We start from the raw sequence: 23,314 nt of genomic DNA on the forward strand, positions 1-23,314 counted from the left end.
TTGTAACTCGGTTAACTGCTTCTTAAGTTCCTTCAACTCCTCTACGGACATCCTATATGGCCGTTTAGAAATAGGGGCGGTTCCAGGTAGGAGATCAATAACAAACTCAACTTCTCTATCGGGTGGCATCCCTAGTAACTCTTCTAGAAAGACATCCGAAAATTTCTCTAACCCCACGGATGTTGACACCAACAAACTTCTTATCTACTATGAATGTCGCTAGTCTGATGGGGGTAGTTACTGCAATTCCAACTTCAAACCTTTCTCCTTTGAAACTGGTGAGTTCTATGGTTCCCTTAGCGTAGTGTATATACTGCATTTGCCATTCTTAACCATGACATACCAAGGATCATGTCTATAGTGCTCTCTTCTAACACTATAGGGGTATCACATTTGGGTTAGGAATATAGGGTAAGAAATGAAGAATTGTAGACAAGGCGAGTAATTACGAGAAATGTTACTGCGGGGGATTTATTAGCTAAGTAGATTAGTGTGTTATCCACTAAAGCTAATACATTGCCTTATGGTGGTACATGCTAAGATGCCCGTCTATACTATTTCAATCAATCAAAGAAGCAAATCAGACATTGATCATCAGAACAATCAACCAACATTTTTAATAGAAAAAATAATTTTAATTTTTGTCTTAGGTCTCCTATCTCTTAAAAATGTCATAGGGGTAGGGATTCCAAGGTGTGAAATCTGTCTTGTCTTAGAGTAGAAAAGGTAGGAATGATCGGAGTAGAACAGTAGAAGGTGAGACAGGATCAAGATAAGTATAGAGAGAATCAGAGTAAGGTAAGTATAGAGAGAATCAGAAGAAGGTAAGTAGGGAAGGGTTTTGTCCATTTCTATCTAGGTTTCGTCCTACAGTCAACATTCCTCTGATACCACTTCTGTAACACCCGGTTTTAAGGAACAAAGCCGGGTGCATCTCATACATGCGCCAAGAAGACAACATATATAATAACAGAGTGTATAGAGATAAATGTCACAAAACATCAGAGTATTTATTACATAGCGGAAGTCTTATTACAAAATAAAAGAATAAATGTAAAACGAACTAAGGATCGTCGGCGCCAATGTCAACTGAGAAACGCCACCTAGATCAGATCATACTCCTCGCCTTGTGGCTCCTCCTGAACCACCTGTTCTTCTCCTGTGGGGGGGTGTGAGACAGCAAGAGTGAGCTCACATACGTTCATCGCTCAACAAGTCGTGGGGAATAATGTGGCATGAACTCACCAAAGGTGGGAGTTCATGAAGTGTAAGGCTGATCAATGAAACAGAGGCTGAGGCTGAGCATTGCTTTTATAAGTTGGTCAAAATTTTATTAGCAATTACTAAGTGTAAGTAAATACCAAACCTTAATAATAATAAAGAACAGTAATAGTAAAATAATCCCAAATGCGATGCAAATGTCAAATTGAATTTAAGTTCCATAATTAATCATGTGAGGGTCCGAGCCGCTCATGACCGTGAGCACGGCTAGTATACCAGTTTTACACTCTGCAGAGGTTGCGCATCTTTACCCACAAGTCATGTTACCCATCTGCCAAGAGATGGCCAATCCCATACACCTCTACCGAGGAGGCGAGGCAGGGTAACACTACGAGGCCTTTACAAAGTTCCACTAGCTTCAGAAATCCCGCTACAGTTTATAGGAAGCTCCAATGCAGGGTTCTTGACTGACCGCCATCGCAGCAAAATCAACCAAGGACCTCCCTACACTGACCACTCCCCTACTGCCCTTGCCCCTTTCGGGTAAGGAAGACCTCCACTAGCTTTCCTAGTTAATCAGCCAAGGGCGTCCCATTAAACCCTTGTGGTAGCACTGTTTTCCCGGGTGGTCGCTCCATGTTCCCATTAATTTAATGATCTTAACATGAACAGTAATAATAACAAGATAATAACAGAATAATCATGTGTAGTGTAACTCCATACCCAATCCACATAAAGCAATAGCAAGTACTACCCAAAAATATTTCAGGGGTGAACAAGGTATAGAGGTAATCAAAACTGGGGTAGCATAAAGGCTCCCATCAAAATTAACCTATGCAGATCATTAAAATTAATAAGAACATGGCTGGGAAAAGTAAGTGATCAAGGGCACAACTTGCCTGGCACTTGAGATTCCAGTTACCAGGGTGATTCTTCAAATCCTCGTGACCTCACTGCTAGTCGTAGCAATACAAACAAACATGGTATAGATAAAATTAACATCACACCAAACATAAGTACAAACTGAATAATAGTAATCTACGCGTTGCTACGAGATCGTGGGATCGAGAACTACTAAGATCAGAGTCAGGGTTACGAAGTTATGATCTATGGAAGGTCTACGTGATTTAAACTATTTTATAAATTGATTAATATACATCATATGAGAAAATATAATCTTAAATAATCAATTCAACTTTACTCCAGATTATACTTGTTTAGAAAACCTATTATAGTCAAATTATAATTGTATACATGTTAACCTTATTTAGTAAAATAGATCTATTATACATAGGGCACACGAATATCTAATTATAAAAGTATGTGATACAACAAAATAAGGTTCGCTACTGTGTAGACAATTTTATTACGAAGCCAAAGCAACTGGAATGAGTCAATTCGGAATTAAAATAGGGATGTTATGAATTTCCGAAGGTTTCATGTATTTGATACAAGATTAATTAAGAGATAAATTTTAATACAGTTTTCATGTCAAACCAGAGACACTATGTGATGAACAATAATATTACAAAATTACAGAAACTGGAATGGGCTAAAAAGGAGTTAAAATGAAATTTATATGAATTTTACAAGTTTCTGAAATTATTTTTGTATTAAAAACCAATTTCTATAATTATTTCTCTGTTTTCTCTATTTCCTAGGTTGCGTAACAATTCTGAAGAAGCGCAGGGGCCCTGGCGCGAAAATAACTAAGACACAGGTTACCATAAGGACGGACTCCAGGTTTATTTGGTAAAAGAATAGGGTTTTATTCGCAAATGGGCGGACGAAGGGGCACGGTGCATTATGGGCCGCTGGATCATGATCCGATGGCCCCCGATTTTAAAACGTCGTGATTTGATCTGGTGCGCACAATCTGAGACCAAGGGTCCAGATCGGATGCGCAAAGGGTTATGAAGTCGTTTACTCCCGGCCGTCAGTCCAAAGATCAACGGCGGACAATGGATCTGGCCGAATCACTTCCCCGACCAAATCCCAGCCGTTCCTAACGGGATCAATGGCTAGGGCTAATCTCCTTCCCCCCCGACTGCCAGCAGACGGTGCAACTCGCCAGCCAACGACAGCGCCATTGCCGTAACTCTTTCTCCCGTGGCTCCACGCATAACCCTTAAATCCAGACGCTACTACTTAGAGCGAGGAAGGGCATAAACAAAGGGAGGGAAATCCTACCGGTTCCTGATACAGTAGCGTGGCCTGCTTGTGATGTGGAGTTGTTCTGCGACGGCGGCACACTGGTGTGGAATCTTCGCGCTCCTCGACCTCCCATGGCCCGGCAATGGTGCGCGTGTGCTCGGCGAAATTCCTTCACCCACTACAGGAAAACGACCAGTTTCCGACGGCCTACACTGTTTCCGACGGTTCCTAGGGTACCGTCGGAAATAGTCTTATTTCCGACGGCCTACGGCCAGCCGTCGGAAATACGTCTATTTCCGACGGCCCACCACCTTGGCCGTCGGAAATAAGGAGAGTCTCTAACGTCCGTTACCCCGCGCACGCACGCACACAACGCACACGCACCCACGTCCGCGCCGCACGCACAGCGCGCCGCCGCAGCCCGCACAGCGCGCCGCCGCCGCCCGGGGGGCTCGCTAGAGCCGCCGCCGGTCGGGGGGCTCGCCAGAGACGCCGCCCGCGCCCTTGGACAGCGCCGCCCGTGGCCGCCGCCGCCCGGGGGGCTCGCGCGCCAGAGCCGACGCCGCCGCCCGTGGCCAGCGCCGCGGTGGACGCCGCCGCCTCCCCGCCCCTGGCCAGCGCCGCCCGTGGCCGCCGGGACCTCCCCGCCGTTGTCCACAGCCTCCGCGGCCGTTGCCCGAGGCCGCAGCGGCCCGCCGCCGCGTTACCCGAGGACGCAGCCGTCCCCGAGCCCGAGGCCGTCGTCGAGTCTTGTCACGTGAGCGCGCGCACGTGGCCGTTCGCACGGGGCCGAACGCGGCCGCACGTGAGCGCGCGCACGCAGCTTCACACCGGTCGCCAGCCGTCACTCCTGTGGGCAATTCAGGTAATTTTGAACTTTATTAATGTCATGTTGTAGTATAATGTGATGCTGTAGTATAATTTGATGTGATGTTGTAGTATAATGTGATGCTGTAGTATAATTTGATGTGATGTTGTAGTATAATGCGATACTATACTAAAATAGGTTTAAACTTATGCGTCACCCGTTTCGGTCCAACACATTGCTTAATAAAGTAGTGTGTTGTACCGAAATTGTCCCTTTTTGGACAGCCTTAGAGTGAACGACATATCAAATATGATTTATGATTAGTCAATGAGTTTGAGTGAGATTTCGACAGCATAACCCTCTTGTTCTCCGTTGCACCATTACGGGCGTGCAATGGAGAACAACGGGGTTATGCTGCCGAAATTTCGTTCAAACTCATTGACTTATCATAAATCTGTGATATGTCGTTCACCCTTAGGTGGGTTTAGGACCTATCCTTTCCTATAAGTGTAGGACCACTGGCTGATAATATATCTAGAAATTAATGAACTTGTCTTGATCTTTAATTAGTCGAACGATGGGTGATAGTCGTCGCTGGATGTATGAAGGCTGGCGAAAAAATGATCCTTCGCTTGAGTGGATACAGAAAACCGAAGATTTTATCAATCGTGTTTTTTCTTCGTCAAGAAATGGTCGAGTGTGGTGCCCATGCAGTGTTTGCAAAAATTATCAACGTCAAACCAAGAAAGAGATGTCTGGTCATCTTTGCAAAAATGGCTACGTGCCAAATTATGAAGTTTGGGTGCATCATGGTGAGGAGCTTCCCCGTGGATATGCTCCAGAAGGTCAAGACGATTTTGACCCGGATTTAGACCGAATGGAGGAGATGGTTCAGGATTTAAGAGAGGATCCCGATTTAGTGTTTCCAGATAATCCTGAGGATCCTCAACCGCCGGAAGTTAAAAAATTCTTTGAACTTCTCAAAGCAGCAGAAGAGCCGTTGCACGAACACACGAGAGTAACCATTCTTGCTTTTGTGACGCGACTTATGGCTATCAAGTCTAAGTTCGCATTCTCCATCAACTGCTTAAATGAACTTTTGAATTTGATCAGCGACGTATTACCACCAGATCACAAAATGCCCAAAGACGTGTATCAGTCAAGAAAGTTACTCTCTGGCTTAGGTATGGAGTATCAAAAAATTGATGTTTGTCCAGATAACTGTATGCTTTTCTGGAAGGAAAATGAAAAATTAGACAAATGTTTGAGATGCAGCAAATCAAGGTTCGTTGAGGTCGTAAATGAAGATGGAGATAAATTGACAACAGAAGTAGCAAAGAAGCAACTTCGTTACATGCCTCTCACGCCTCGTGTAAAACGGTTGTTTCTCTCAAAAAACACCGCTAAGCAGATGAGATGGCACAAAGAACGTGACCGCGAGAACCCTCAAGTTATGATGCACCCATCTGATAGTGATGCGTGGAAGGCGCTTGATGATTTTGATTCGGATTTTGCTAGTGAAGCTAGAAATATTCGAATCGGGTTGGCGACGGACGGGTTCTCACCTTTCAATATGACCGCATCGCCGTATTCTTGTTGGCCTGTATTTGCAGTTCCATACAATCTTCCACCTCACCTTTGCATGAAATACGATTACATGTTTCTGTGTCTAATCATTCCTGGACCAGAACACCCTGGAAAACATCTCAATGTAATGTTGGAACCTTTAGTCGATGAGTTGAAAAAATTGTGGGAAGGAGTCGAAGCTTACGATTGCTACAAGAAAGAGAGATTCAATCTTCGAGTTGCGTACTTGTGGTCGATTCATGATTTCATGGCCTACGGTATTTTTGCTGGATGGAGTTGTCATGGAAAGTTGACATGTCCAATATGTGGTAAGGATACAGATTGTTTTCGTCTTGAGTTTGGTGGGAAGATCTGTTACTTTGATTGCCACAGATGTTTCTTGCCTCTCGATCACCCGTTCAGATTTGAGGCAAATCAATTTCGAAAAGACACCATTGTTACCAAAGGCCCACCAAAGCGTTTGAGTGGCGCAGAGATTCATGCTGCGCTCGATAATTTGAAACCAGACGGTACTTGTTACCTGGGATTTGGAATAGAACATAATTGGACACATAAATGTTCTTTGTGGGAACTCCCTTATACGGAGGCCTTGATTCTGATGCACAACATTGATGTCATGCACCAAGAGCGGAATGTTGCTGAAAGCATTATTAGTACATGTATGGATTTTCCCGATAAAACCAAAGATAATATAAAGGCCAGAAAAGATTTACAGAAAATTTGTAACCGACCAAGCCTAGTCTTGCTTCAGAGTGGTGCTAAGCCACGTGCGTCATTTTGTCTAAAATCTAAGCAAAAGAAAGAGGTGATGGTGTGGTTGAAAAACTTAAAATTTCCAGATGGGTATGCCGCGGGATTCAGAAGGTCCGTGAATTTGAGGACAGGAAAAATGAATGGATTGAAGAGTCATGATTATCACATTATTATGGAAAGATTACTTCCTGTAATGTTTCGGGGTTACTTGAATAATGATGTGTGGACGGCGTTAGCTGAGTTAAGCTACTTCTATAGACAACTTTGTGCTAAAGAAATTAAAAAAGATGTGATGGAGAAATTAGAGAAGGAGATTCCGGTCCTTATTTGCAAATTGGAAAAAATATTTCCCCCTGGATTCTTCAATCCGATGCAACATCTACTTGTACACCTTCCATATGAAGCTAAGATTGGGGGTCCTGTGCAGTATAGATGGATGTATCACATAGAAAGGGCACTTAAGAAGCTTAGTGCAATGGTTGGCAACAAGGGAAGAGTTGAAGGGTGTATTGCTGAAGAATTTAAATATAAAGAGATATCAGCCTTCACGAGTGTATACTTTGCAGAAGAACACAATGTAAATGCACCTACATTAAGGTATAATGTTGATCAAGCTGGTCCATGCAGTAAACTCAAAATTTTGTCATTCGAGGGAAAGACAGTTGGAGCATCAACTGAATATCACATTGGACGTGAAGAAAAGTTGGATGCATTACTCTACATGTATGAAAACATGGAAGAGATGACTCCATACTTCAAGTAAGCATAGATTTTCAAAATTGAAGAGCAACATGTGCTCATTACTCCTCGTAACTCTTTTATTTACTTTTTTTCAACAGAGAGTACGAACGACAGAATAAGGGTAAACTGTCGACGAGGCTGTATGAAATCATGCTTCGCGAAGGAAAAGAAGGCACTCCCAATTTCATTAATTGGTTTCGAGTTCATGTAAATATCACATCCGTTTTCTTATGTGTTCATATAGTTTATCTTTTTAATAGTTCCTCCTATTGATCTATATTCGTAACTGACAGTGCGAAAAAACTTCCAACGTTGACGAGGACTTACGTCAGATGTCACGTGCACTTGTCAAAGTCAGAAGCTATGGTCGTTATGATGTCAAGGGATATCGTTTTCGTTCAACCAAATTTGAATGTACTCGACCGTTAGCTGCGACAACAAATACTGGTGTGGTATGTTGGTCTTTTGATGAGCAAGGAAGGGAGATGAATTATTATGGAACTATCAAAGATATATTGGAATTCGACTTCGCTGGGGGAAAAAATCTGAAAGTTATGTTCTTCAAATGTGATTGGATCGATCCTAAACATGGGATACGACAAAACCAATTTGGTATGGTAGAAGTCAAACACGAGCGTATAATGACTCGTGGTTGTAGTAAATTTGTTCTTGGTTTTCAAGTGGACCAAGTGTATTATATGTCATATCCCTGTATCGATCTTAAAGACTGGTGGGTAGTGTACAACGTAAATCCCCGTGAAAGATTATATTTAAAGGGTGATACAAGTTATCGACAAAATGAGGTGGAAGCTGATGTTGAAGAAATTTATCAAGAAATTGAAGTTCCACCCGTTTTTAATATAGAAACAACAATGGAGCCAGATTCAGTAGCGGGCGATCTTAATGATGTAATAGTTCCTCCAAAAAGGAAACGGAAGTCGAAGAAGAAAAAGACGCCCGAGAGAAAGTCGACGCGCTTGAGAAGACAACAAATTAATCCTGATTTCGAATATGATTAAGAAGTAAATATTTATTTTGATGAATTAAAATTTAATTTATTGTTATACTATGTTGTTATCTCTTTATTGTTATACTAATATAATTTTCAATATGCAGGATGGCGGCTCGAAAGTTGAAGAATTTTGTGAAGGGCATGACGAAGGGCTCTTCTTCTTCTTCAGGAAGAAGCAAAGCACAGGAGTGTCTGTTCCAGGGTACCGAGTCGCTCTCGAGCAACAGACGACAGGCTTTGATGGAACATCTTCCACCTGATATGCATGGACAGGTGTGATTACTCTAAATTATTATTTTATTTCAATATAGTAATGTTTATATGAATCTAATGATTAAAGTGTTTCATGTGCAGGATGTTAACGAGACTCGAGAGGAGGAGGCGAGGGGTGAGGATGCGGCCGATTACGATGCGGCCGATGCAGACTATGAGCAGGAAGATGATGCTGGAGGTGGAGGTGGAGATGGGTGGTCTTCCGGTGGTGGTCAGTTTGAGGGTGGATGGTCAGCAGGCGGATGGGACTCATGGCCTAGCAGTGATGCTGGAGCTTCTAGTGGTGGAGGGTCTTCTCGGGCACGGAAGTCGAGGAAAACACATTGGGTGCCTCCTCCTAAAGTTCCTGCTCGTGAGGAGGATAAGATTTTGATCGTACCGTGTGGCGACGAGTGAGTTGATTCTAATGTTAAATATTTGTTCATGCATTATATGAAATTTGTTAATGCTTCTTTTGTACAATGTGGTTGCAGGTCTTGGATTGATGCATCTTTTCAAGGTCAAGGACGTCGCACACAGGTGAATAAAGTTTTGGGAAGTATATGCAAATATCTCTGGCCTGGTGTAGTGATGGAGAAAGGCGTTGAGGTGCCTTGTATGTCTTGGGATCAGTACGGGCTCGCGTTCAATGCGGAACATAGGAATGCCCAAGGTGCTGTGTGGCATGAGTTCTGGGTATGTTCTCTAGCCCAACTTGAATTGATTCAACTATACAATGTGCTAAAAATCTTGTTTCTTGTTTTTTTCAGAAACGTTACAAGTTGCCTGAAGATGGAAGTATGAACGATCGTGCACGGATCGTTTTTAACAAGAGCGCGACTACCTTGGTTAGGGATCAGATGTATTATGCTCGGATCCAGGTCACTTCTGATTACATATTAAGGCAGGAAGGACGTCGGCCACGTTCCAAAAGTGAGGCATCAAACAAATACTTAACCGAAGAAGAATATCTTGAGGTAAATTGTTTTTATCCTAATTCATGTCCAAGTGTTAGTACTAACAATACATTGGATCGAAATAAAGTTTTCAGACTCGGTGCCATGGATGGCATCAAATGAGGCTGGTTGGCGGGCTGTATGCAAATATTGGGCAACAGATGGATTTAAAGGTGTTTCAATGAGAAACAGCTCAAATCGTGGGCATGATGTTCACCACAGATATGGTGGTGATGGCCACATTCGTTTGGCAAAGCGCATGGTAAGTGTAATTTATGGTCGTGCATATCATGAATCTTCTATGTGTTTATGTTATTTTCTCTTGCTTGTAGGAAGCTAGTTCTGGTGTTACGCCGAGTGATGTTCAGGTTTACCTTAGAGGTCACAGGGGGTCGGATCCTACAAATCCAGAACAGTTGTGTTCTCAGTCAGCTGCTGAGCGTGTGGTGAGACTTTCGCAACTAGTTACAATGCACTTCTATTCTAAGAGTCGAGAAAAATATAACTGCATTATTTATTATTTGTCAGGCCTCATATGGTGCTTCCATGATGTCGGAGCATGGGCAAGACTATGATTGGATGAATCAGCCTATCGATCCTCAGGTTGTGTATGCTAGTGGAGGCGGAAAACCTCATGGACGGTGAGTTTGCTATTATTAATTCGTCGATTTGATCTTTTCTAACATGATGTGTTGCGTGTTTAACTTCTTTCTATTTTTTTCTAGTTACCCCATGTTTGGTAGTGTTATCGACTCGACTCAGGTGAGGCCTGAAAGGTCTCGTCCATCGAGGTCGTCTAGCCGTGGTCCTCGCTCTAGTACCCAAGGAAACGCCGAGCTGATCCGGATGCAGGAAGCTTTGAGGCGGCAGGAGGAGTATAACAAGCAACAACAAGAGTACTGGGCTGCTCAATTTGCACGACAGCAGGAGATGATGCAGGTAATTAGATCCTCGTGAGCCTCTACTATAATTGGAGCACATATTTTCTAATATATCCTCGTAACATAGCTTTCAATTTCTTTCAGCAAATAGCACTAGGGCAACGTCCAGATTTTTCAGCGATGACTATGCCACCTCCTCCACCTATCCCGCAGTTTGTACCGACTCCACAATTTAGTTGGCCCACACCTGCACCTCAGGTTATATTACTTGACTTTTTCTTTTGACGTTGCATAACAAGAATTTAACTACTAACACATTTTTTTGAATGTTGTAGGTCCCTCCAGGAAACTTGCTAACTCCGGGAAATGAGGACTCTGAAGATGCGGTCGCTTCTTTTGTGGACGGTCTTCTAAACAGTGGAGGAGCTAGCGGATCAAATCAACCACATCCATTTGATCAACCTCCTCCATTTGAGTAGCCTGTCTGCTTGTGTTTTTCTCGTACTATGGACTTGTGAACTTGTGGTATTGGGAACTTGTGTTATTGTGAACTTCTGAACATGTGAACTTGTGAACATTGTGAATTTGTGCTTTAACTTGTGAACTTGTGCTTTAACTTGTGAACTTGTGTTATTGTGTGTTTCATGTGGTATTGTATGTGATTCTGGATGAAAACTGGATATTGTGTGCAGATTGAATTTGTGTGATTGTTTGTAAAACAAAAAGCAAACAAATTCTATTTCTCTGTTTTTTAATTACTTCCGACGGCCGCTTATTTCCGACGGGGCCGTCGGAACTAAGCTGTGACGGCGTCAGGCGCCGGCGGCCGGCCGTCTGCGGGGCCCACCTCGCTTTATTTCCGACGGCGCCACCCTGGCCGTCGGAAATAAGTTTACTTCCGACGGCGCCGTCGGAAACGCTGATACTTCCGACTGGGTATCCCCTACGGCGTTACTTCCGACGGGACCCGTCTTAAGCCGTCGGAAGTAACTACTTCCGACGGTTCAGGACTTATTTCCGACGGTTTAGGCCGTCGGAAACTGGTCGTTTTCCTGTAGTGACCACCCGTTTCGCCGAGATTTTGCGCTGGGTTCGACGGCAGTGGCGGTGGCCCTACGTCTCTCCTTCTCTCGGCAGCAATGGCGAGCACAGGTTCTCTCTCTCCGATACTCTCGGTTTCTTCCACCGCTACCGCTGGTCAGGTAGAGGATGTGGGAGGGATGTGCCCGGAAACTCGGCTCATATAGCCAACAGAAACAAAGCCGACGTCGGAGGCAGTTATCCAAGGTTAGAACCCAGCTTTTCCGCTCCAGTTTGTTACGACGCGAGAGGAACGAAGAGATTCTGGTAGAATGGTCCCATGCGGCAATCTCAGCAAAATGCATTACGTGCGGTGATAGCTGGCACTGGCACTGCAGTCCCACAGACCAGCGACCCGGCCACAGCGTATGGCGAGGCTCGTTTTTTTTTATTCCATGCGGTCCTCATGTCAGCGAGCAGGGGATGAGAGTGGATGATATTACACCTGATATCACAATTACACAGCGTCCGATGGAAGGAATAAAGAAATAGAGAAAAGACAAGAAAATAAAAAGAACATTATGCATGGCACTTGACGTGCATGGCTGGTAGTGTGTGTCGACCTATGTAGTTAGTCCAGTTAGTCATTTTCTCCTTATCTTTTTTTAATTTAAATATTTCAAACTAAGCTCTAATTTGAGGTTTCAAATCTAAACTGGATGCACAATCATAAATTCAGCATGATGCATAAGTTTGAATATTTCACCTTGCCTTTGTTTTTAGCAAAAAGAAATATGCCCCAATAATAAAACACCTAAGCAAAATCTCCTTAGCATTATTTCTTTAATGACTCGGGTTTATATAACCCCAATAGAAATAATTTAGGTAACATTCACCATCCTCGTTGTTTAAAAGGGATATATTAGTAATATTTTTTTAAGAAGGTCTTATCTTATTTAATTTTTTTTATAGAAAGATTTTTTTTTTCCAAATACCAACAGTGAAATATTAGGGTGTTACAGCTGTCGGCCAACTCGTCTTTTGATAACACTAAGAGCCCATCTTCTAGTGTAGGGAAACCGAAGCTCTTGCTCATCTCTCGGCAGACAGAAATCTCTTTACTGTCTGGGAGACAATACAAGAAGTCTTCTTCCCCGCTGCCGTTGAATACCAGAGCCCCCTTTGGACATTTCAATCTTCGAGCATAAAATTGAGCTTCTCGCTTTTCTTTTTCAGATAATCTTTTTCCCGAAGCATGTCGTATAATATAATCAGTAGCTTCAGATGATGTTTCGGGAATAGGAATGGCGGTTCTTCCAGTCAGAATTGCTTCCGCAGCTTCTTTCTCTATCTTGTCTCCGATTTCCAAGGATTTCTCCTTGGCAGGCTCTGGGGGCCCAGCTTCGGTCTCGGCTTGAACCTTGGAAGCTTCGGCCTCAATGTGTGTTTCCAAAGCTTCGACAGCTTTCTTCGGAGTAGAGCTTGAAGTTTTTATCGTTTCTAGCACATCTAATACGTTGACCATTCTCTTTCTCTTGGGGGTTGTCGAGAGATCCTTTTGTGCCTTCGGTATTGTCACCTCCGCCGAAGGACTTATTACTTCCAATATTCTTGTTTTCTCAACCTTCATCTCTTCAATGTTAATGGCCTTCGGCTCATCCGAGTTGGCTGATGATGCCTTCGGCGATATAGCCGATTCAATTTTCTACGTAATCGCAGGATTTTTGCCTTCGTACACCGAAGAGGTCTCACCGCCAAATTCAGGCACTATGGCCGGTTCAATATAGTGTGGTCGATGAGTAAGGACCTTTACCCTTTTCCTCTTCGGTGCGGGCTCACTCGGAGCAGCTAAAGCATCATCTCTCCTGGAATCTCCACTTTTTCTTTTTTACCCCCGGGGCGGGTAACGGTAGTCAGGATACATGAACCCAATGGCATCAAAAACTCTGTTTAGTCTCTTCTTCTTCCGGTTCCCAAAGGCCGCAGATAATGCGTTATCTTCTGCTCTGGAGTACAGCCCAAGCAGATCATTGCTTGTAGCTTCGACACTTTTCAGCCAGTCGTCATCTGGCTCGATAAACTGGTCTCTAAATCTGAAGGTATATTTTAGTCGAACCAGACAACCTTCGTGGGGATTGCTGATGGATTCTTTTGGCACCTCCCAGTCAGCTAACAATGGCCATATCCTGTAGGCCACGTGCTCTTGAACTAAGTCCCTTGTTCTGATGAAAGAGCAGACTAAGCCGAAAGCCTTGCGACATTCTTCGGCCGCTTCATCAATTTCTACCTTCGGTTTCCGGAGCCCGAAGCGTTGCCAGATAGGCCGCATGATTATATCTTTAATGTCTTCTCGTGCCTTTAAATCATTCTTCACATAAAACCATTCTTTTGTCCAGTCTCCAGGCCATCTCTTCCGAAAAGTCGGTACTGGGGAGCTTGAACCAGAACAAGCAACGAAGCTATAACAACCGAAATTATTATGATATTGTTCTTTACCCCAGGGCTTCGTCTCATATAACAATTCATGCATGCTGTAGAAACTTTTTGCATTTGGCTCCAAGCCTTGACTCCTTAAAGCCCACATGAAGATTCCCATTCTTATAATAGCTTCGGGGGTAATCTGGTGAAGGTAAATCTGAAATACCTTCAAAACCTCGACTACGAAACTGCTTAGAGGAAGCCGAAGCCCAGCCTTCAAAAAGCTTCGGAAGATCACGACTTCATTCTCCTCTGGAGTAGGACAAGTTTTCTCTCCATCGTCAGCCCTCACAACAGACATATCCCGAAAGTATTTCCCCCTCATGTTGTCAAGATGGCTTTGTTTAATAGTTGATTTTCCAAAAACTGCATGGCTCGGTCGCCAGGGTCGATCTTCAGAGTCTTCCCCGCCGCTCTCCACATCATAGCTGTCACTATCACTAGTGTCTTCAGAGAAACCCTCCAAAGTTTCCCTAGCAATCTTTTCTGCATTTGTCCTTGCTATCGATTCAATAAAGCCAAGATTCATCTCCTCAGAAAGGCTCAGCTTCAGTTCAGCGATAGCTTTCTTATCCTCAGACATCTTCGAAAGTGCTGAGAAAAGTGCTCTCAAAGACGAAGCTTAAAAATTTAAAAATCTAGGCAAGTGTTGATGTATAAGAGCTAAAAATTGAGTAAGTAAGAGTAGATGGCAAGAGAGCGTGCCAAATGAGCTCGTGTTACGCTCTTATTTATACACCTAGTGCGTTGCGTGCTGGAGGGCCCGCTTGTCAGTGGCTGTTGCTATTCTAGCAAAAGGGAAGGTGTTTTTTCGGACCTTCGGCTCAGGGGCTTCGTCCTTGTCGCAATATAAATTTATCATTCTAACAAATTAATATTGTGAGGGGCTACTGTTGGGGGCCTTCGGCTTTCGAAGGTCCTCAAAAACATGGTTTAACAATGTTTCTGGAAGTATAGTACATGAACAGGTACCTTCGGACTTGAGTTGAAACCACATCATGGAAAAGCACGAGAAGGAGTACGAAGGATAGCGCAAAGCCGAAGCTGTGCGCAGAAGAGCTTCGGCATGATAACAGAAAAAGGAAACCGACTTAAAGATGAAAAGGCTATTTAAACCTCGATGGACTACTATAGAGTTGTTAGCAAATGTAAAGGGCATGAGTGTAATTTCACATGGGCTGCGTCCCGTGCCTATAAATAGATGAACAGTAACTCCGTACTGTTCACGTTGACTTGAGATTGATCCTTGCGTCACGCTGGTACTTTCACCTTCTTTCAAGTCAAAGGTACACTTGTAATCTAATATTGTTTCTATTTTTCAATAGTAATGAAATAAAAATGAGATAGAAATACTATATGATTATTTATAACGTTTTTATGGTTTGCGTGATTCTTTATCCATCCTCATATATTATATTAACGAAGGTAAGTCCTTCGTTATCTTCGTCTGAAAATCATTATATCCTAAGGGAAATAATGTTTCGAAGGACGAAGGGCTTTAACCTTTAACATTTTGTGTTGCCTTGTTCTTAATTCAAAGCATTTGAGAACAAGTCCCCAACAGTAATCCCTTGCCAAACCCGCCAAGAGCACAATTCCCTTGATGGAAGAACACCAATCTCAACTAAATGAACAAAGTCAGATTCGGATACAATAGAGGCGTAATTACTACAGAAAGGAAGCTGACTGTTGGGATCGATTGGGGGATGATGGGCACAGCGCTCCCTTGCTTCTTCTTCCTGGGTGCCATGGGACCTCACTAAGGCGTGGAATCAAGAACGGACTCGCAGAGGGAAGAGAATTTCAAAGGAGGATTTGTGGTAGAAAAAGCAGAGTTAGGGTTTTCTTGCCAGTATATGCGCGCGCACTGAAGACCTAGTACAAACATCAACACAGATTCAAAGGGAAGAAACATTAAGTCGGGCGCACTAAGTCGGATGGCCCTTAGCCAGGCGCACTAAGTTGGACAGACGACCGTTATACACAATCATTCAGGATTAATCAGTTGGAATATAATTCGAATATAACAAGAAGCAAGATCTCAAAATGCAGCATACAAATAAAAGGTAACTCAATATTAAGGAGCATGTTCAGTAGTGAGACTTCATTCATATGGGAAAGAGACCATTACTGAAGAAAAAGGGCAGGCTCATTATGAACCGACCCTAACAAAATACAACCTCCATTTCCATTTCTACTACTACTACTTATACTACAACTACCTACTACTACACTATACTAATTCTTAAGCCGGTGGCGCCTTGCCACCAGCGTTGCCGCTGCCACTCTTGTCGTTGCCGTTGTCACGAATAGGTGATCCTGCAATAATCAACTCTAAACAAAACAAACTTGGTTTATAAATGTTAGTGAAATGAAAACCAAGTTACTGGGAATAGAGAGAGGGAGAGAACTCTTCACTTGATTGTTGCTTTGAGAGAGGTATTAAACTTTGGAACAATAGTGCAAGTGAATATGTCAGAACTCTATGGAAGAAAGACAATCACACTAAAGAAATGCATAAGTGACATGGTGATTTTATCCCGTGGTTTGACCAATGCCTACTCCACATTGTGGTGACCTCCTTTAGTCAAGGATTGTACTCAATCCCTCTCAAGTGATCCAAAGATCAAACTTGAGTACCCATGTTTTCTTCCTTTTCTCAAGTATTCCCTTTGTGAGCAATCTCCACAAGTTGGAGTCTCTCACCATTACAAAATTGATCACAAGTAAACCACAAGAGTAAGGGAGGGAATGGAAACACACACAAGAACTATAGTGGTAGCAACAACACGCACACAAGAAACAAGCACACAAAACAACACAATGGAGTTACAGCTAAAAGAAGTGCTCCAATCTCTATCACAATGAAACGAACGTGTGCTTGCGAAGTCTAGGCATTGTAGGATGTTCAATGGATGCTTGGTCTTCTGCTCCATGCACCTAGGGGTCCCTTTTATAGCCCCATGGTAGCTAGGAGCCGTTGGTGTTCCATTTGGAAGGCTCTGGTTGCCTTCTGTCTGTGGGCGCACTAGATAGTCCGGTGCACCACCGGGCAGTGAACAGTACGCGATTCCCTTCCTTATTTGGCGAAGCCGACTGTTGTGGCCACCGACCCTATGGCACACCGAACAGTCCAGTGTGACCTGGTGACCATTGGTGGATTCCACATGTCACCCGCTGATCGCGCGGCCGACCGTTGGCGTGGGCGCGGCTGGCAAACCGGATAGTCCGGTGAATTTTAGCCACGACACCCCCAACTTTTCCCAAGAGCAGCCAGTTCATCGGGACGCTAGCCTGGGCATCGGACATTGTCAGGTGCACACCAGACAGTCTAGTGCACCGCAGGCTAGTGCGAGTCTAGCTTGCCTTAGCCAACCTTCTCTAATTTGATTTCTCTCGCTTTGAGAAGTCTCCTAGCACTTAGAGAATATTGTTAGTACCAAAAACAATTTACTAAGACTAGAATCATACCTTGCTTTTCCTTTTTGCTTCTCTTTAACTCTTAGCTCATGTTTAGACAAAACAATATGTGTTGAGCATCTAATCACCAAAACATAATAGAAATGGCCCGCACATTTCCCTTTCACCCTGTGACCATTGTTGCCGCTGTCATTACTCCTGCTCCGTCCACCGTTGCCGCCGCCGCTGTCGCCCTCGTTGCCACCGTCATAGCCACTCCCATCCTCGCTACTACCACCTTCCTCCTCCTTGGAGTCGTCCTCCTTGGAGTTCTCCTTCGAAGAGCCCCCCTCCAAAAAGTCCTCCTCCTCTGAGTCATCCGACCCCTCGAGCCCTGCCCGCTCGATGGACTAGATGTAGGCCCTCTCCACCACCGAGAACCCCATCGAGTCATCCGAACCCTCGGATGACCGCGAGAGCGAAACCGGCGATGGTGACTCCTGTCCCTTGAAGGAGAACTGCTCCTCCAAGAACTTGGAGTTGCTGAAGTCCCTCCAACGGAGGAGTCGGAGGACGCTCCTGCTTCTCACCCTGATCCTTCTTACCGCGCTTGCCCTTGCTGCCTTTCCCTAGGGCCATTGGGGTTTTCTTTCAAAAGTGGAGAAGTGGAAGCAAGAAAGGGGACCAGAGCGAGTGAAGAAGACAGTCACAGGCAGGCGGTCTATTTAAAGAAGCCAAGGGTTGGCCGTTCGGCTCCTGCCCATACAACGAAGAGTCGCAAAGCCTTCAAGAGCCATGTAAATTTCCAAGAAATAGGAAGTCACTAACACCCATTGGCGTAACATTGCACCGGAGAAGAGTAATACCAACCGCTCAGGCACATTATTACAACATGTCCCGTCAGTTTACTATTTTGAGACAAGATAGCATACACGCCCATTAGGCACACCCATTGAGTGTACGATTTGGATTTTTGGGATTTTCAGAAGCAACCTGATCCATGAGATATCTGCAGAAGCTACTGTCGGTGTTTTGGGTCCGACCGCACACCCGGGGTTGCCCCTCAAGGTGTTTTTAGGAGTAGGACGACGTCGACGACTGTAGCAAAATGGTTCGTGCCGATCGCACGAGGGACAGTGGACAAGGTTTACAGGTTCGGGCCGCTTAGAGATGCGTAACACCCTACGTCCTGGTGAGTATATGAGCGAGGTTACAAGAGGACTCTCTGGATTGAGGGCGCCGAGAGTTTACGTGGGTGGCTAAGTAAGAGTAGGGTCGATCGTTCTGAAGGGGTGCCCCCTAGGCCTTATATACTCGACCGTGGGGCAATACACTTGGATATGATAACAATAAGTAACTAAAAGATAGTGAACCTCTCGAGCTTATCCTGCGTGATCCTCGCCGACTTATCCTCGTATGGCTCCGTTGCGTGGGGGCTCCAGCGCGGGAAAGTCGGATCTCTGTTGTGGTCGCTCGCTCGACGTTGTGGGTCGTCCAGGTTTGCTCCAATCCGGCCTCATGTCGATCTGCTTTGCTGGTTGTCTCTCCCCAGGCCCACGAAAGAACGACCTTACGAATTATTGGGCCCTTGGGCCTTTCGTGAGGCCTTTTACTTCTTTAGTGGACCCAGGGGATATCTATCCCCCACAAGCCCCCGATCTTTGGGTTGATTTAGAGGTAATCAACTCAAAGATCCAAGGTCCAAGAAGTGACTCCCTGCTGTCTTCTCTTGCTCTGATCACTTGTCTGACCAAAGTTTAGCTTTGTGCTTGTGCCTTAGAGGTCGACATTTTTGGATTGTAAGATTCTGGACTTCATTGGGTGCACCGGAGGTGCACCCAATGGGTGTAGCCCCCGAGCTTCGAGTAGATTTTAGAAAACAATCTACTCGAAGGTCTTCCTCGAAGATTATCTCCCTTGGTGCTCCTGCGTTTTGGTTGAGGGTTGGCCTTTTAATCTTGTCTCACGCCTTAGAGGTCGGTACTTTCTTGGTTTGGAATGGTAATCCATGGGGTGCACCGGAGGTGCACCCAATGGGTGTAGCCCCTGACCTTCAAATGGATTTTTTAAGGATAATCCATTCGAAGGTCTTCCTTTTGCCTGTAAAAATTGGCATGAAGCTATTTGCATTATGCTTTGGAGGTCAGCATTATGTCATCAATATTTTGCTGCAGAGGTCAGCATCTATTTTGTCTTTAGCAGCCGAGTTTGCAACCCATCCATATCTTGCTGGGTGATGCAATTTATTTGCTTCTGCGACTTGATTGGACGTTTGATGGACGTTCTCTGTCTAGTCATTGTGTCGCTTCTGTCGGTCATATCTTGTACTTTGCTGGCTATATTTGGCTTTCCTCTGATCCTTACTGATATCTCATTTTTGTCTTGAGGTATTTACTGCATGCCCTGCACGGATGTGACCGTTTGGAAAAATATACTGATAATTCCTGGGCGTCCCCCCCCAATGGGTGTGGGCAAGGGACGTCTTGGTACGCTGAGTGTTTATACCGGTTGCTTCTGAGTAGTAATGTGACGGGACGGCGAGTGTAATCATATCCTTTGCACTGTTGACTGAAGTCTCAATGGGTGTAGAGTTGCATGAAACGGCGTCAGCCGCCTGACGTGTCTTCAGACGGGTGGAAGTGCTTATTGAATGCTTTGCGACTGTTCAGTGACCGCGGTTGGAGGTGAGCGGTTGCCTTTCCTTTCTATAAATAACGCCCTTGCTCCCCTGGTTTTTTCGCATCCTTTGCTGTTCTCTGCTTCTTCCCTTTCTTCTCTCCCAAAGCTTCCACCATGGGCAAGAACAATAAACGCAAGCGCGAGCCGACTCCTCCGTCGGAGGATTTCGGCGACTCGGAATACTCGGAGGAGGAGTTCTCCTCCGAGTCCGAGGGATCTCCGGCTCCCGTCTCTCCCCCAGCGTCGTCTGATGATTCAGACGACTCCCAGGGGATTGCCGCGGAGGTCTGGACGTACATCCGGGCCGTCGAGCGATCCGGGCTTGAGGGCTCGGATGAGTCTGAGTTCTCCTCGGACGAGGAGGACTCGGACGACGGCGAGGACGAAGATGACGATGACGACAACGGCGACGACGACGATGGTGGCGACGGCGACGGCAGCAACGGCGGCGGGGGCAGCGGCGGCAAGGGCGGCACCAGAGGCGGCAGCAGCACGGGCAGCACCAGAGGTGGCAGCAGCAAGGGCAGTACCAGGGGCGGCGGCGGCAAGGGCAGCAGCAGCAAGGCCAGTGGCTAAACGCCACTGGTCTTTAGATATTAGTATAGTGTAGTTAGAATAAAGTAGCAGTAATGTAGAGTAGTATAGTGTAATTTAGTAGTAGTAGTAATGTAGAGTAGTAGTAGGGAAGCACCAACTCGCAGAGGGTTGGTTTGTAATTTCATCAACTTCCCCTTAATGAAGAACAGTCGTTAACCCCCCTTTTTGATGACTCGGCGTTGCTTTTTCTGAATGTTGAACTGTTTCTTTTGATATAGTAGAAACAACGCCGAGCGATGTGAAGGTTGACATCAGCGTTTTTAGAAGTAACACCAAACAATCGAACACAAGACCAGCGTTTTAGAGGCAACGCCGAATGATAGGAGGTCGGCGTCGGCATTTTAGAAGTAATGCCGAGTGACAGAATACGAGTTTGGCGTTTTAGAGGCAACGCCGAGTGTTTAAAGGTCTACATCGGCATTTTAGAAGTAACGCCGAGCGATTGAGTACGTGGTCGGTGTGTTAGAGGCCACGCCGAGTGATTAGAGGTCGGTGTCGGCATTTTAGAAGTAACGCCGAGCGACAGAATTTGAGGTCGGCATTTTAGAAGCAACGTCGAGTGATTGAAGGTTGACGCCGGCATTTTAGAAGTAATGCCGAGCGATTGAACACGAGGTCAGCGTTTTAGAGGCAACGCCGAGTGATAGCCAGCCTCACGAGTTATTTTGAAGATAATAACCGAGTGATGAAATGGCACGTCGGCTTTCTTGGAAATAACTGTCGGATGTCCACGTAGCATGCTAGGATTTCGGAAATAACCGCCGGGTGATGACTGGGCACTTTTTGAATGGGTATCTGGCTCAAGAATATTCCATAAGAGTTGCGCTTTTAGCCGCCTTTGCTTTCCGTGCCCTAGTTCTTACATTCCCGCATCTGAATCTCCTCTGCCACTCGCCTCCTACTCTGTCCGCCAGTGAGAAGCAAGATGGCGCCCAAGAGAAAAACTACGAACTCGTCTGCTGCGGTGATCCCCGCAATCGACCCCAACAGTCAGTTACCTTTCGCAGGTAACCACATGTCCGTTATTTCTGAAACTGAGCTTCTCCGTCTTGTCTCCATCGGGGTTCTTCCTCCGCGGGAACTCTGTTCTTGGCGGATCTGCCACGGGACTACTGTCCCGACCGAAGATACCCACGAGTCAGTAGTTTATGCTCCTTTTCTTCTCCGCGGCCTCGGCCTTCCAATCTCTCCTTTTTTCCGTGGCCTTCTTGACTTTTATTATATCAACTTGACCCACTTGAACCCTAATTCCATTCTCCAAATCTCCATTTTCGTTCACCTATGCGAAGCCTACCACGGTGTGCTGCCGCATTTTCGTTTATGGAAGTATCTGTATCACTGTCGCCCTGGAATGGCTGGGGGGCAACATCAGCTGGTCGGAGGTGCTAGTTTGGAGATGCGCCGTGGGCGGAAGACCGAGTATCTTGAGATTCCCCTCAAAGATAGCATTAAAGGGTGGCGCCTGGAGTGGTTTATAGTTGACAATTATGGAAATTCTCTCCCCTCCCGGTCGGGAAGACAGCCAGACGTTCGCACTCCGAGTTGGACTGAGTCTCCCACAGATCAGGAAGTTGCCGAGGCAGGCGTGTTGCTTACTGAAGTCAGATTACTGAAAGAGAGAGGTTTGACTGCCGAAGCTGTGGTCACTGATTTTGTTTTCAAGAACATTCAGCCACTGAAAGACAGGGCCTATCCAGCATATCTGTATCAAGGGCTGGCCGACTCAACTCGGGTTACTAATAAGAGAATTCCTTTTGTTGACTTGGTAGGCCGACTTGAAATGATCCTCAGGGGTAAAGTTTCGAATGTTGGTGCTCCAGTGGCATACTCGGCTTGGAACCTACCTCCTCCCAAAGCTTTCACCCTTTTTGTGTCAATCCGCCCGTGACCGACAGCGATTTGGGCCTTAGAGTGCGACCCTCTGCTGAGGAAGTCAGTACTTTGGTTGCTTCGCTCGGGGCAATTCCTGATGATGAACGGCAGGTTTATTTTGAAGTGCCTCTGAACCCCAGTGATGCTGACATAAATGACATGCTTGATCTATTAGCTGAGGATTCGTCCGATGCTGCTCCTGATGGTACCTTGGTAGTGGTGCCCCTTCCAGAGATTGATACAACTTTGGATGTCCCGAAACCTGTCAGCACTCGTCCAAGGCGCCCTAACCGAACCAGTCAGCCGAGCCTTCTGCTGATGAGCAAAAGAAGAAGAGAAGACGCCTCCGACGAGTATCCAGCTTTGATGAAGACGCTGGTACCTTAGCTCCTGCTGCTGAAGAAGTGACTACAACTGGCCTTACTGACACTGAACCCAATGGGTGTGCCCAAACTGCTACTGATCCCAATGGGGGTGCTGCTTGCGTTGTCACTGTGGAGGATGAGGAGGAAGAGGATGAAGTCCCTTTGACTCGGAAAAACAGTCAGCAGCTCATCGCTGGCGGTGAGAGTAGTGGAGTTCCTTCTCCTGCATTGTCTGCCCTTATTGGTCTGCAAGAACTGTCCCTGGCCAACTTTGATCAAACTCTAGAGGATATGGTCCCAGAGGACTTGTTGTCAGAGCCTATGGATGATGATGCAACAGGGGCTTGTGCTGCCGCGCCTGATGCTGGGTTGAGGTCATCCCGTGCCTCGTCGACCTTAGAGCGCGATCTCGAGGGTCGGGAGACTGATTTGGATCGTCCTGGTCCCATGGAAGTAGTCGAAGGCCCATCAACCTTAGAAGTGGTTACTGCAGAGAGCCTGGACCCCAAGAATAGTGCCGACGCATGCTCAGCCCCCGA

Source organism: Zea mays, chromosome 6, assembly GCF_902167145.1.
Source record: "Zea mays cultivar B73 chromosome 6, Zm-B73-REFERENCE-NAM-5.0, whole genome shotgun sequence".
In the NCBI taxonomy this organism is placed as follows: domain Eukaryota; kingdom Viridiplantae; phylum Streptophyta; class Magnoliopsida; order Poales; family Poaceae; genus Zea; species Zea mays.